The 15890-nt window shown below is 38.1% G+C and overlaps 1 protein-coding gene across 1 annotated transcript in view; it reads right to left on the bottom strand.

Moving 5' to 3' along the window:
• The window catches only part of CDH20 (cadherin 20), a 111615-nt gene extending 101418 nt beyond the window's left edge, over window positions 1–10197 (bottom strand). The window contains exon 1 of the mRNA XM_070749091.1: window positions 10138–10197. The gene's annotated coding sequence lies outside the window, so the exon portion shown is untranslated. The remainder of the gene's footprint in view (window positions 1–10137) is intronic.
• Window positions 10198–15890: the final 5693 nt, after the last annotated feature.

The raw sequence follows: 15890 nt of genomic DNA, 5'->3' as shown, positions 1-15890 counted from the left end.
TGACATTTCCCCCCATTATTTCAAGATCAATGAATTAGCATAGGAGTATTTCATTCAGCCATAGCAATTTGTCCTTCTTTATAGCAATACAAACTATGTTATTCTTTTTTTTATTTTGCTATGGTTTTATTTTTTTTTAAAAAAGAAGTTTTTATATGCCATACGGTAACAATCTAATTATATTCCAGATAACAAGGCTGCCCTAAAGGATAATAATATTCAGATATTTATTGGAAGAAGAAATTGGTTGATAAGTGCATGAAAAGTTCTTCAAACCTTCCAACTGCAAGATGAAGAATATTTTTGTTATTGCTATTATTCTAAATCTGCAGTGGAATTCAATATGTTGTTTTATATCATTATCCCAATGTATAGAAAGAAGAAAATTAAAAACATATTACCTAAAGAAGTCTTGAACTGGAGAAATATTTCTAATGATTATGTCAATATTATTTTCTTGAGTACAGAGAATCATTAATATTGATATATACAGTTGATTTAATGTTTTTAATATAGTGTAGTTAAGATGCTGGACTAAGGAGAAAGATCCTATTGCTAGTCTGTCCTCAACCATGGAATCTCTCTCTCTATCTCCCTCCCACCCTCTCCTTTCCCCCCCCCACATCAGCCTATCTCACAGAACTTTTGGAGACAAAAATAGGAACAGAGAGTTTTGTTTATGCTACCTGAAAGTAAGACAGGATATAAATTTAATAAGCAAACAAAGAATTCTGAAATATATGCCTTCATGTCTTTATACCTTAAAGGGAGATGGTATTTCCAGCAAAGCTTCATCTCTCTCTGTATATTTATATATAAAGTTATTATAATCATTCTAAAGAGAAATGGGACCTGATTCATAGCTTCTGCCTCCATCTTTCAGTGTTATGGTGCACAATGATCAGAAAATTATACAAAATGTTCTTTAAAAGAGGAAAACATCCCCAGCGTTCGGATGCACACCAGATGTTGCATGTTCATTGCTGTTGCACAAAATATAGCTGCCATTAGGGTAAAAGAATGTCACGTTTGTGCGATGCAGGATAATCATAATAACAATTTGCTGTTTCTATCTTTTGATGTAGCAGGGCTAAGATATATCTATTACAAATATTCCTACAGATGCTAAAGTATTTCCTTCTATATTACAACCCGGATGTCTAGATGTTTTTCATGTACACTGTGGTTTTTAAAAATGTTCTGTGTATAAAACACCAGCCTGTTTTGCTTGCACTATTGATATATGCTGTAGAACTTTCTGTTCTTTTAAACTCAATGGGATTTGTGAAAGCAGAAGAATACAGATAGTCCTTATTTATTGGGGGTAACGGGGACTGTGAACTCTGTTGCTAAGCAGTTGTGAAGCATGACAGTGTTGACTTATAAGGGCAGTTCAGGCAGTCCCAGTTGATGTAACAGCAACAACAGTTGTTAGGTGACTCCCATAGCCACAGCAACCAGCAGTCATGTTGTGGTTAGCTCTGGCCCAACTCCTGTCCCAAGGACTGTGGATGTGGGGGAGACATCCACATGCTGCAGGCCTGTTTTGCCCCCGGTGGAAATCTGATGATGAAGGCTCCTCTGACCAAGAAGACATGAGTGACAGGGAGGAGGAGAGTGTGACAGACAGCTCAGAAGGAGATCAATTATCTAGCTCCTCCTTGGATTCAGAAGAAGAGTTAATGATACAGCCACGCATGCGGAGAGTGATTCATAGGCAACAACAACTGAGAGTTATTATCAAAGAAAATGAGGCCACCTGTGGTTGGGTGGGGCTGTGGTAATTAGTGAGGCTGCTATAAATAGCAGCCTGTGGGTTTGGCCATTGTGGAGGATTATCTGATCGTTGTGTTTCGTGACTGCTTTACTGATTTTAACTTTTTGTGTGCTGCTTTTTCCCTGTTTGGAAACTAAACCAGAGCAAAGTGTGTTTCACTTTGTGAAAGAAGAAGGACTGTGAATTGCCTCACAGCTGCAAGATAAGTGTCACAGAACTGATAAGGGACTTGTACAAAGTACCAGTTTGTTTGGAGACCAGTGCTCTTTGCTATACCAAAAGAGGGCTTGGTTTATGTGAATTTTCATTATAAAGAACATTGTTTTGAAGTTTCAAACGTGTGTGTGTCTGAAATTTGTACCTGTGAACTTTTGGGAGGAGTGTACCAGAGAGTCCAACAGAACACATGTGATCAATATTTACATACCTGCTGGCGTCTCCATTCACTTTGCTTTCAGAAGCTTGCCAGTTTGCTTTTGTGGCTTCTGCACATGTGCAGAAGGTTGGGTTTTTTTGTCACTGTGCATGAGCAGGCACGCTTGCAAAGTGCGTGCGGCATGCAATGAGTGCACCCCTATTTATTTATTATTTATTTATTATTTATTTATTTATTACTTAGATTTGTATGCCGCCCCTCTCCGAAGACCTTGGAGAAAGGAAACTGGCGTGAGGTAAGTTAGAATCCACCCCTGCCGCAGTGAAGGTTGCATATGGTTATCACATGATTGTGGTATGCTGTGACATCATAATGATAAGAAGGTTGCCCAGCACCAAAATGGCAATCATATGACCCTGTAAGGATAATCTCCGGGATCGCCTTCTGCCGCATGAATCCCAGCGACCGGTTAGGTCCCACAGAGTTGGCCTTCTCCGGGTCCCGTCGACTAAGCAATGTCGTTGGGCGGGACCCAGGAGAAGAGCCTTCTCTGTGGCGGCCCCGACCCTCTGGAACCAGCTCCCCCCAGATATCAGAGTTGCCCCCACCCTCCTTGCCTTTCGCAAACTCCTTAAAACCCACCTCTGTCATCAGGCATGGGGGAATTGAAATTTCCCTTCCCCCTAGGCTTATAGAATTTATACATGGTATGTTTGTATGTATGAGTGGTTTTTTAAATTGGGGTTTTTTATATTGTTTTTAATATTAGATTTGTTTACATAGTCTTTTTATATTGTTGTTAGCCGCCCCGAGTCTTCGGAGAGGGGCGGCATACAAATCTAATAAATAATAATAATAATAATAATAATAATAATAATAATAATAATAATGTGAAAGCTACACCTAAGAGGACCTGCGACATAAGTCCCCCTCATTTAGAGCCATCATAATTTGGAATGCTTACTAGTTGTTGAATGAGAACTATTAGGATATTATGATTTGTACAGGTCAGTCTCTTGCTCAGAATGAAACTGAAGTGTTTCACCAAAGATCAGTGGAGTTGGAGTTGTCCCAAAGGTGTTTTTTTCAAGGTTTCTGGCTTTTCTTTGGAGACATTTTGCTTCTCATCCAAGAAGGGCAAAACCAGAAAATCCAGTTGCCTCTTGAAAAAAGGACCTTTGGGATAACTCAGCGGTGAGTTGCTTCCGATTCGGCCCAGTTCTTAGAGCTCGTAGTGCCAATGGTGGGAGGCTCCACCCACCTTCCCAAAAAATGCTTCTGTGCATGCACAGTGACGTCATGCACAAGCGAACCGGTAGTAAGGATTTTAAAGCCCACAACTGGGACAACCATGATCTGGATAACTAAGAATCTCCATGGCTATCTAGACATTGGTACATTGCCGTCAATTGATTTGGAGGGATTGATTTGGAAATGTGAAGGGATTTATTATTCTACTGGAGGCAAAGTATAGGAAAGAGAAGAATCCGTAAGACATTGTCAAAAAGGTTCAGATTACAGCCATGATAGTGCAGTTGCAACTGTTTTTACAGGTTGATTATTGGATTCTTAGCACATGTCAAACAGATTATATGATTCTGGCAATCATTTTACCGTGAATTCCTGTTTCTGCTCCACATTTAAGATTGTACTAGAAACCCTAATATTTAGGAAACCACACAGGATATATTGAAAGAGTAACAATACATAAATAAAGTAGTATAATTAGTTCCTTTTACAGCCCAGTTTATTCTACAGTGATACCTTATCTTACAAACGCCTCGTCATACAAACTTTTTGAGATACAAACCCGGGGTTAAAGATTTTTTTGCCTCTTCTTACAAACTATTTTCACCTTACAAACCCACCTCCACCGCTGGGATGCCCCCCCTCCGGACTTCCGTTGCCAGCAAAGCACCCATTTTTGCGCTGCTGGGATTCCCCTGAGGCTCCCCTCCATGGGAAACCCCACAGAGGTCCAGAGGTGGGGTTTCAAGGACTTCCGTTGCCAGTGAAGCACTCGTTTTTGCGATGCTGGGATTCCCCTGCTGAGATTCCCCTGCAGCATGGCAAAAACACGGAAGTCTGGAGGTGGGGTTTCCCATGGAGGGCAGCCTCAGGGGAATCTCAGCAGTGCAAAAACGGGTGCTTCAGCTGGCAAAAGGGGTGAATTTTGGGCTTGCACGCATTAATCACTTTTCCATTGATTCCTATGGGAAACATTGTTTCGTCTTACAAACTTTTCACCTTAAGAACCTTGTCCCGGAACCAATTAAGTTTGTAAGACAAGGTATCACTGTATTTTAAACTGCCACACAATTTTAAATGTCTATAAAATTTTAAACTTTAAAGTATATGAACTAACCAAAGAAAACTGTTGTCTAAATATGATTTGACTATCAGTGTTTATTGTGAATAACTCATATCAGCGAATTAACAAACTATATGCAGCAGGTAACTAATCATTCTTTCCCAATTTTATTACTATAGAAAAAAAATATCTAGCAGATGAGACATTTTTGCAGATAAAACAAAATCTCTAAAGAGGCTTTTGGCAGCAGTTAATTATGGACCTCATTTGGTAAGCCAACCACCTTTTGACAACTAATTAGAAACCACCTATAAGATGCTGGTCTCAGGATGTGAAAAATTAGCTTTTGCTGGGAAATGTCTTTCCTCCACCCCCTTCTCCATTCTTGCAACACATTTTGCATCCATGATCTAATTGGACTGTAATCTGGAACATTTCCTCAATTGTTTTTCTTTTATTACATCCACTGATATCACCAAGCTAGCACTTAAGTAATATGGGATCATTAGTCTTCTTGGAAGCGGAAAAAAAAAGGTATCAGTTGATTTGGTTCAATCCTAGCAGGGTTTTCTCCCCCACTAGTATAGGCTGGACCAATAATATCCTAAGGGACTGAGGTCAAAACATACAATATCAATTTACAAAAAGGGAATGAAAGCAACATCTGCCAATTATAGTCCAATTAGTCTATTGAGTGTTATGAATAATATCCTGGACCAGATGCAAACAAATGAGTTTTCAGGCAGCATTCTATACATGACAAAGAATGGATAAATCTCTTATGTAAGCTTTATTGACATAAAATTAACTTGTTGCATCAAGCTTTGGAAGAAAGTTTAGGTGACTTCAAGGTATAAATTGTTTTATTGCTTACAGTATCTTAAAGGGGGAGTCAAATTGGCGGCCTGTAGGCCAGATGCATCACACCCAGGCCACGCCCACCCCAGCTGTGTGACGGGAAAAATGTCACAAAATGTCCTGTGACGGCAATGTGACACAGAGAGTTTGACACCCTATGTGATAACACTTAGGGAAATATTACCTGACAACACAGGAAACAGCCAGCCCTCCCATCAACAGTAAACAAAGGATGTATTTTAGCTCCCTTTTTATTTTAATTTTTATATTAGAAGGCTTACACAGAGATAGATCTATCACATTACAGGTAGTCCCTCAACTTATGGCCACAACTTAGAAATTTCTGTGGCTAAGCGAGAGAGTTGTTAAATGAATTTTGTCTCATTTTATGAACTTTCTTGCCAAAGTTTTTAAGTGAATCTTGCAGATTTTAAGTTAGTAACATGATTGTTAAATGAATCCGGCTTGGCTTGTTGGATGTTCACCAAAAAAGGGGACTTTCTTCCTTCCTTCCTTCCTTCCTTACTTCCTTACTTACTTACTTACTTACTTACTGATTTGATTTGTATGCCACCCCTCTCCGTAGACTCGGGGCGGCTAACAACAATAATGAACAGCATGTAACAAATCTAATGTTAAAATAATTTAAAACCCTTATTTAAAAGCAAACATACACACGAACATACCATGCATAAATTGTATAGGCCTGGGGGGAAGGAATAGTTCAGTTCCCCCATGCCTGATGACAGAGGTGGGTTTTAAGGAGCTTACGAAAGGCAAGGAGGGTGGGGGCAATTCTGATCTCTGAAGGGAGCTGGTTCCAGAGGGTCAGGGCCACCACAGAGAAGGCTCTTCCCCTGGGTCCTGCCAGACAACATTGTTTAGTCGACGGGACCCGGAGAAGGCCAACTCTGTGGGACCTAACTGGTCACTAGGATTTGTGCCAACCCAAGGATAGTGTAACCATCATAAATTCGTGCCAATCGCCAAGTGTCTGAATTTTGATCACGTAACCATGAGGATGCTGCAAAGGTTGTAAGTGTGAAAACAGTTATAAGTCACTTTTTTCAGTGATGATGTAACTTTGAACAATCACTAAATTAACTGTTATAAGTTGAGGACTACCTGCATTCCCTTTCAGAGTAGACACTTTATATAATGCCTCATAAAAGTCTTTGGATTTCCATTTCTTGATTCCCATTTCCTGCCTTGCAGTTTGCTACATAATTAAAATTGCTATACAGCATTTTTCTCAAAATCTCTTGAATGAAATAAGTCCCTAAACCTGCTGTAAGGAAGAACTTTTGACCAACAATTATTAAAAAATAGTTACAGTTTTAGTCAAAAGATCAGTGAAACAAGTAAGACAAATGCATGGGATTCCAAACAGGCAAGTTCCATGAATATTTATGACTCATCTTCCAAACTAAAAATCATTTATTTACTTACTTATTTACATACATGCATATGCATGCATCCTATTCTAGTGAACTCTATACTAGTTTCTGAAAGAAGCACATTAAACATCTTGTTGAAAAGAAAATTGATGCTACTATTTTTAAGATTAGCAGCAATTAAAAGTTTTGAGCTGGTGGTAGGGTCTCAGTTGTTAGATGCAACTCACAAGTTTCCATGCTATTTTGACTATAAAGGAGTACTCCTCACTTAAGTTCAGTGACTGTTCCAAATTGCAATGCCTGTTCCAAATTGCAATGCCACTGAATGAGGTGAACTTATGAAGTGTCCTTATAGTTGGGGCCATTGCAGACTCCCCATAGTTATGGGGTTGCTTAACAAGCAGCTCACAGTTCCGACATGGCAGAATCCCTGTGGTCATATGACCACCATTTGCGACTGTCACTTTAGCTTCTCATGAAAAGAATCAATAGGGAAGCCAGAAGGTGATCCTAAATAGTGATAACCGTGACCATGGAACATTGTGACTACACAGGATTTGCCTAACAATGACCAGCAATGCTGCTATGAATTTCTGTGGACATATAAGACTGCATTGCTTAGCAATGGACTTCCTTATCCCAATTACTGGTATGGGAGGACTACCAACATTATTTTCATACTCAAATCATTTTATTTCTTTAAGTATAGTCAAGTTTTGTAATATAATATATGGGATTGCAACAGTTTGATTGGCATGCTTACTTTGTCAGCTAATTATTAATTTCATTATGTAATGTGTTTTAGAGATTGCTCATTAACCATAATAGTCTATTTATGCACTCATAAGGATTACAGACCATTAGAAACAGTTTAGCTTGAATTTAAGAGAATATCGTTGCATTCACTATGCATACCAAATGCAAGTTTACGCATGGAGGTTGGTTTTAGTTTCAAATGAGGTGTGAGCCTAGATATAAATATTTAACTCTTGGCTTAATTTGCTATTTATTCCAGTTGGGTTAAAACCTATTACACTAATAGTTGATTAAGAATCTAGATGGAAAAGGGACTATATTCAAAAGTTTAAACTTACTGTATGGGTCTTCCCCCTTATATTCTGGATTATGGCAATGGTAAAAGGACCATAGTTAATATGCAATTCTGTTTTTGTAAAGGCTACAACTATCTAAGAAAAAGTAGAAGATTGTTACCTCAATCACTTTTTGGCCTAAAGCATGGTATTTTTAATGCTTTATCTTCCACCCTACTAATGGTCAGAAAGCAAAATATGCTTTTACTCAGCCTGCCAATTGATAGGACACCGAAGAATTAGAAATAGACATTCTATTTCCATATAGTCCCCTTTATAGGAAAGTTGTCATTGTTATTATTATTTCATATAAACACCCAAAATAATATATTTTTTCACTTGATAAAATATCCACATTTTTCTAATAAAGTAGTCACAATTTGTGCCACAGAAAGCAGCTTGTCAAAGTTAATATATCTGGACAGAAGATGAGATAATTCAATATTACTTAAATCCTAAGGTGTCAGCTAGAGGTGTGTATGTGTGTGTGTGTGTGTGTGTGTGTGTGTGTGTGTGTAGCCTGTATTTTGGAGAAAATGAATTGGATGCTCCTTTTTTCCTTTGATTCTTGCCTAATGGTATTGTGGGTCAACAGAAACAAACCAAGATGCACACAATCTTTTCTTATGTTCCTCGCTTATACTGTATTAGAATATTGACAGAAGGCCAATACTGTATTTATTGTTTATGACATTTTCTGAGACATTAAGGTAAACAACAATAATTTGGATTATTTGCTGTAATTAAATACAGTATATAAACCAATTAGAGTCTTTAGTCTACTTTTCCCAACAAGAATAATTATTCTGCAGTTACTTCCTTCTTCAGTTCATTTTGGCTATTACTGCTGTTCATTAAATAGGATCACAGTTCAGTGTCCTCCATTGATGGTGGCCTGGACATTTGGTAGTTGGGTTTCTAATGTTATGATACTCTTTCTAACTTTTTCTACTGAGATGGTCACAGTTCAATCCCCTTACAGTTAGACTAACTTCACTCTTTTATAAGGATTTTACAGTAAGAGGAACTCTTATTGGTTGGGTTGCTAACTTTATTTATTATGCAGTTATGAAGCATATTTATGATTGGCTAAAATAACAAGAACAACAGCAACAGAGTTGGAAGGGACCTTGGAGGTCTTCTAGTTCAACCCCCTGCTTAGGCTGGAAAACCTACACCACTTCAAACAAATGGTTAACCAACATCTTCTTAAAAACTTTCAGTATTGGAGCATTCACAACTTCTGGAGGCAAGCTGTTCTACTGACAGTTCTAACTGTCAGGAAATTTCTCCTTAGTTCTAAGTTGCTTCTCTTCTTGATTAGTATCAACTCATTGCTTCTTGTTCTACCCTCAGGTGCTTGGGAGAATAGTTTGACTCCCCCTTCTTTGTGCCAGCCCCTGTGATATTGAAACACTGCTCTTGTGTCTCCCCTAGTCCTTCTTTTCATTAAACTAGACATACCCAGTTCCTGCAATCATTCTTGATTCGTTTAAGCCTCTAGTACCCTAATCATCTTTGTTGCTCTTCTCTGCACTAAAATAAAATGTGTTTATTTTGGGATCTACATCCCCTTGAATCCAGGCCATCATTGTGTCAGCAAAGCTAATTCTGATTCTTTATAACCTAGAAGTATAAAGCATGATAGTATTACACTAAGCTTGCAGCAAACAGCCAATAAATCCTTTCTCTTTACTTTAAATTACTCTGTCTGCAAGAGGGAAGGGACTATGGTAAACACCTACAGTGACATCTGGTAGATCTGAGAAAATGATTTAAATTAATTCATATATTTAAATTCCATAGCTCAATGTAAGAAATAATGCAATCATTTCAGTTAAGAATTAGAGGATTTTTACAATCTACATTTATCTCCTCAATTATGAATATCTATGGCATTTTGTAACCCAGTACAAAAGTAAATATATTATGACTTTTGAAATGTTTCCCCCCCTAAGCTTTAAAGATAAAATCAATTGTTAAATGACAGTCATATAATAAAGCACTTCAATTTCCTATCCAAATGCTCATTTTCCTTTGAGACAAGTGCAAATTTGGAAATACTCTTTCATATATCCTGGAACATTTATTTTGTACCCTTCAAGCTATTCAGCTATTTAAAGGTATACTCTTCTGCACATTTGCTTGATCATCCTGTATGAAAATTACCACTTATATATTAAATATAAAGAGAACAATTCCAACTGTTTCTCTTAGATCTTATATAAAAAATCAGTATATGTGCCACTGAAGGAGGCTATCTTCTGAAACAGAAAAAAGATTTAGAGCACATGATATTATGAAAAAAATATAGCTTTGTACCATACCTTTTTGATCTTGTTGCTTGTTTTATTTTACGGATTTATTGTGCTGTCCTTCTTTCTATGCTCCTGTCACTTATTGATGTTGCTACGGTTATAAGTAGATATTCATTCGACAGCTTGTCAGGCAGGAACTTCAACAATTCTCTCTTTTAACCATCACACGATACCTTTAACCCAAAGGGAGAGGAAAATAAAAGAATAATTTATTTGTAAGTTAAGACCCATCGATTTTCAGGCAGAAAAGATCATCTTATACCTAGAGGAGAATTTTTAATCTGATGACTTTGAGTTCTTTTCCAATGAAGCATTAAATGCTGAATGGCTACAATGGCCCATACAAGCTGCCATTCATGAGAAGGACGCGGATGGCACACACAAGCCACTTGAGTGAACAATGAGAACAATTGAATACTGTTTTATTATGCCAAGTTGATTGTAAATGAATAATGCACACATGGAGATAATGGCTCCCCAACACCAATCTGAACAATATGGAAACAGGCTGCCCCCCCAAACCATTCACATTTGCAATTACAATTAAATTACCGTATACCCTTTGGATCATAATGGGAAAGAAAGAGTAAACACAAAAGTAAAAACGAAAACAGTTCTGTAGTTGGAAAGACACAAAATCGCTCTCTTAGTAGGACAACCAATGATGGAGGCAGAAATATTTTTCATTAGACAATTGTAAAGGAGAGGCAGTTTTTAGACAGGGGCTTTACCTGTCCCTACATGCAAGAATATCTACCTTCTGTAGTATTTGAAAGAAAGGTCCTTAACCTATTTATTTATTTATTTATTTGTTTGTTTGGTCAGATTTCTGTGCTGTCCTTCTCCGCAGACTCAGGGTGGCTTACAGCAAAGGAATAAAATACAATATAATATGACGAGTGAAACCCAACCTAACACTAAAACTAATAATTAAAACCCCAATAGTATAAAAAACATTCATTTAACAACCATCACACAATCATATCTAGGGCTGGAGCAAGATGTTAAGCTCAATGGCCATTGCAGCAGAGGCGGAGTAACGACACGGATACAGAGCTGGATTTAAAACTGGGTCATTTTTATTAATTAAAATTAATTAATATTTAATTAATTTAATTCAACCTAATATGGACCCACAGAGGTCAACTAAATTACTTCCGGGGCGGAAATGATGTCACAAAAACTTCCGGGGCAACTATGGGCGTAGCTCCATGCTGATCCGGGTAAAGGGGCGGCGCCCTCACCTGGATCCCAGCCATGCCAAGCATGTGGGAGGTCTCGCTGTCCAACCCCTTAAAGGTGATTGGAATGGGCGAGACCCAAAGGCAGGTTCTCCTCAAATTGCTCAGATCGAATTAAAGGCACCATGAGCCCTTGGAGAGAATCTGCCAATCATTCCCAAGATGCCCAACGGAGAACACGCAGTTGCTAAACACCTCCCAATTTCCGCCCCTAACCTGCCAACCCAATGACCAGAGGTAAGCCAATTAATACTAATCCGGGAGCAAAGCACCCCCTAAACATCCATTCCGCACCGCAGTGTGGAATAGACAAAAAAACGGTCGCAGAAAAATACTGAGACCACCAAAAATTCCTATTCGGCCCCCTAAGGGCGACCCCAGCAGCACACTAAAAGATAGGGAGGGTGGGCAGGTGTTCGCCTGCTCATTGTCAGGGGCGAAAAGGAAGCCCCGAGCCTGTGCAGCCCCTTTTAACGTCATCAGAAGTGGACGGTGACTATGCATGGCCGGGATCTCGCGAAATCTTGCGAGATCCCGGCCTTCAAGATGGTGGCCACACCAGGAACCGTGCCTCCCTGGCTCAGTGGCAAATCCGGGCCGGGGATTAATCACCGGCCACACATTATATGGATAATATTATTTCTAAATACAGTTCAGTCAGAAGCTGAAACATGCAATCCACATGCAGGCATTGCACTGATTTCCCCTTCCAAAATATAAAACAATACTCCTTGACAAACTTTTCATTAATAATAACGAAGAGGCTTTCATATCTTTAAATTTAGAAGCTTAGACAAAAGCAGGATATGTTTTATTTCCACTGGATTTGTTTTGTCAATTTGGAGGGGGGGGAAATCTGTATTGTTCTTTGTTCTCTTCTGCCTTGTCGGAAGATGTGCGTGTTTGATTCTCCTTCTTTGCACAATGAGTAGTAGATAACCAGGCAATTCCCTCCCTTCGAAAATGCCTTTCTTTATAGGAAGAGAGAAGTTACGTTAACAATCATGTAAAGTACTGTTGAGTTTTCAAAAAGCACCACCACTCCTCTTTAGAAAAAGAACGATTTACTGTAAGATTGCAATCCTTAATATTCTGAGCAAAATGCGTGATTGAAGTTTCCCTCGTCATGTTGCCAGCTTTTGGAGGAAGTGATTGTTTCCCGGCAAGGTAGATTCTGTTTGTTAGTTTTCAGTTCACATCACTGCTTCTCTTTTGAAATGTATGTTATTAGCACAGCTGGAGCCTGTTTCCTATATGTCATGAACCCAGTTTTGACACATCTTCCTAACAACTATTTTGGGATGCTGTATGGCTAGAGCAATTGTCAACCTTGAGGGGGAGAAGAAGTAAGGGAAATCTAGGCAGAAGCAGAACACATTAAGAATTGATTAAAAGGATCTCCCCGATGAAAGTTGCGCCCACCATTTTGCAAGGAGCCCAGAGCAAAACAGGAAAATAACAACAACAACAAAAGATTTGCAAATCTAACGAGATCTGCTCTTTCAGCTCTTCATTAAACAACTTGTTTCTTTCTTCATAATCATAATACTTTCACCTTCAGGCTATTTCAAGGGTTTTTGCAGAGTTCTCTTTTAGAAAGCATCTCTCAAATATATTATCCTTACATATTTTAAAAAGGTATAATTAGGGTGAAATGTTGATTTGCTGAAAAAAAATCAATCCATACCGTATGTTGCTCAAAACACTATTTTCTTCTGCTCACTCTTGCTCCAAAAACTTACTTTTGCTATCATATCCGGGATGATAAAAATTCAGCCAATGTTTTTTGATGTTTTATTCCAATGCTTCTTTTAAGTTTCTTTTTTTTGTCCATTGGTACCATTTTGTCCAGGTTTCATAATAGTCCAATTCTTTCCGATTATTAAGTTCCATTGTCAATCTGTCCATCTCTGCACAGTTGTATATTTTCTTGATAATCTCATTGTCTTCAGGTATTTGCGGATCTTTCCAGTTCTGTGCAAATACAATCCTTGCAGCTGTTGTAATATGCAAGCTTAAATATTTTACATTTTTAGAATAGTTACCTCTCATAATACCCAATAGAAAAAACATCAAGAAATCTAAAAGTAATTAGAAGACAATGTTGATAGGAATGTATATGCGATGTAGATTCATCTGTAAATATGACTATGTACTTTTTTTAAAAAAAGGAAAAAATTAATAAATATATATTTTTTAAAAAAATTCAGCCAATGACTCCAGAGACATATAGAAAACTCTAACTGTATTCCTGCCATGTAATGGTCATCAGGATCTTTCAGCCTAAAGTGTCTAGCTGTATTCTACGGTAACCCAATATAACAGAGAAAGTGATAAATCAAATTTAAAAGAAATAAATAAAAGAAGTAAGTACAGAAAATGAATTCGCTTCTTACCAGTTCACATTTTGTGCTCATGTCCTCAGCTTTAGTTCTTTCTTGATAACTTTTACCCTACTTCTCCCTCTTCCTCTCTTTCTTTCCTATTAGGGTTCATATGGACTGTTAACTTAGCCAGTATGTCAACACATGCTTGAATTCACTTGTAGAAAAGCAGCTTCTCCTTTTGTTTGGGTCTTGTATGGTGAGCGTCCTTCCACATCAATAAGCAATGGCTTATCTCACAGTGGGAACTTTCCAGTAATTGCCAGAACAAATTAAATTGAAGCTTATCTGTTCTTTTCCCCTTTCACTTAGAAAATGAAGGGAACTGAAGAACAAGACCAATTTTAACTGGTGACAATATAGTACAGAAATAGATTAGATACAGTTAGTGCAAAGTCATGTTACGGACATGTTCTGCTGCTTTTCGAAGGAGAAATGCATATTATGTCGTCAACATTTTGGAATGGTCTCCTCAAGCTGGAAAAAAATGCCAGATTATTTACTCTTATATTGGAAATATGATTTCTTTGGCAAGTCCACTGTTTTTCTGATGGGAAAGTAACAGCCTGATGACTGAGGGACAGTCATTAATGCTGAAAATAGAAATGGAGCTCTATCAGTGATAAACTAAATAGATAGTTGGGTGTGACAGACAAAAGGAAATATAGTATAACAAGCAGGAAGAGGGAGATTGTGATCCCCTTATATAGAGCGCTGGTGAGACCACATTTGGAATACTGTGTTCAGTTCTGGAGACCTCACCTACAAAAAGATATTGACAAAATTGAATGGGTCCAAAGATGGGCTACAAGAATGGTGGAAGGTCTTAAGCATAAAACGTATCAGGAAAGACTTAATGAACTCAATCTGTATAGTTTGGAGGACAGAAGGAAAAGGGGGGACATGATAGAAACATTTAAATATGTTAAATGGTTAAATAAGGTTCAGGAGGGAAGTGTTTTTAATAGGAAAGTGAACACAAGAACAAGGGGACACAATCTGAAGTTAATTGGGGGAAAGATCAAAAGCAACGTGAGAAAATATTATTTCACTGAAAGAGTAGTAGATCCTTGGAACAAACTTCCAGCAGACTTGGTTGGTCAATCCACAGTAACTGAATTTAAACATGCCTGGGATAAACATATATCCATTGTAAGATAAAATACAGGAAATAGTATAAGCGCAGACTAGATGGACCATGAGGTCTTTTTCTGCCATCAGTCTTCTATGTTTCTATATGGTATTCCCGCAAACAAGTCACTAGTATAGTTTATTATGAGTTTTTCATTTCTTTGCTCCCAGTCATTCTTTTTCATTTCCAAAGGAAGTCAATACTTTTGTGAGATGTTATTCTAGTACAGTGGTTTCCAATGTGGGGCTCATGCCCCACAGGGGGGAGGGCAATTTAATTTTTAAAGGGAGCAATTGGAACCTTGTGTTAATGGGCTTTTAGGCTTCCTCCACATGAGTAGGAGTTCACTTTTTGAATAGTAAGAATTGTATGTCTGGGGTGGGGACATCAAAATTTTAGAGATGCTTAGATGGGACATGGCCAAAAGAAGGTTGGGAACCACTGTTCTAGTACCATCAGCTGAAGTGTTTTCCTATTGTTCTTTGCATTGGTTTTTCAACCACTGATGGTAACACTTTTTGAACTTTAGACTTAGGACAATCAGTTGGCACCACTAACAAAGTCCTATACATGTTTTCCACTGAGGATTGCCCTAATCACATATTAGGGCAACAAACTGCTATACTTTCAGAACAAAATTACACATTTACAAAATTTTCCCTTGCTATTAATTGAGAGAAGACTCACTGGGACACTGGTAATCCTTCACTTACAACAGTTCATTTAGTGCCTGTTCAAACTTGCAACCATAGTTCCCTCTAAGCTGAGCAGTGAGCAATCGCTCACTTAAAAATCATCATCAACTCAGAGTTTTCCAAACCTGCCCAGAAGCCGAGAGGGAAAGAGTGAGAGGGAAGGAGAGAGAGAGGAAGAGAGGAAGAGAGAGAAACAGATAGAAAAAATAGAGGAAGGAAAAGAGAAAGAAAAAGAATGGGAGTAAGGAAGAGAGAAAGAAAATCAAAATCTAGTTTGAAACTAGCTCAACTATTTAAGTGGCATTTTGAT

Source organism: Erythrolamprus reginae, chromosome 3 (genome assembly GCF_031021105.1).
Source record: "Erythrolamprus reginae isolate rEryReg1 chromosome 3, rEryReg1.hap1, whole genome shotgun sequence".
Classification (NCBI taxonomy): Eukaryota; Metazoa; Chordata; class Lepidosauria; order Squamata; family Dipsadidae; genus Erythrolamprus; species Erythrolamprus reginae.
The sequence above is the reverse complement of the archived record's forward strand: the minus strand, read 5'-3'. Positions and strand labels throughout refer to the sequence as shown.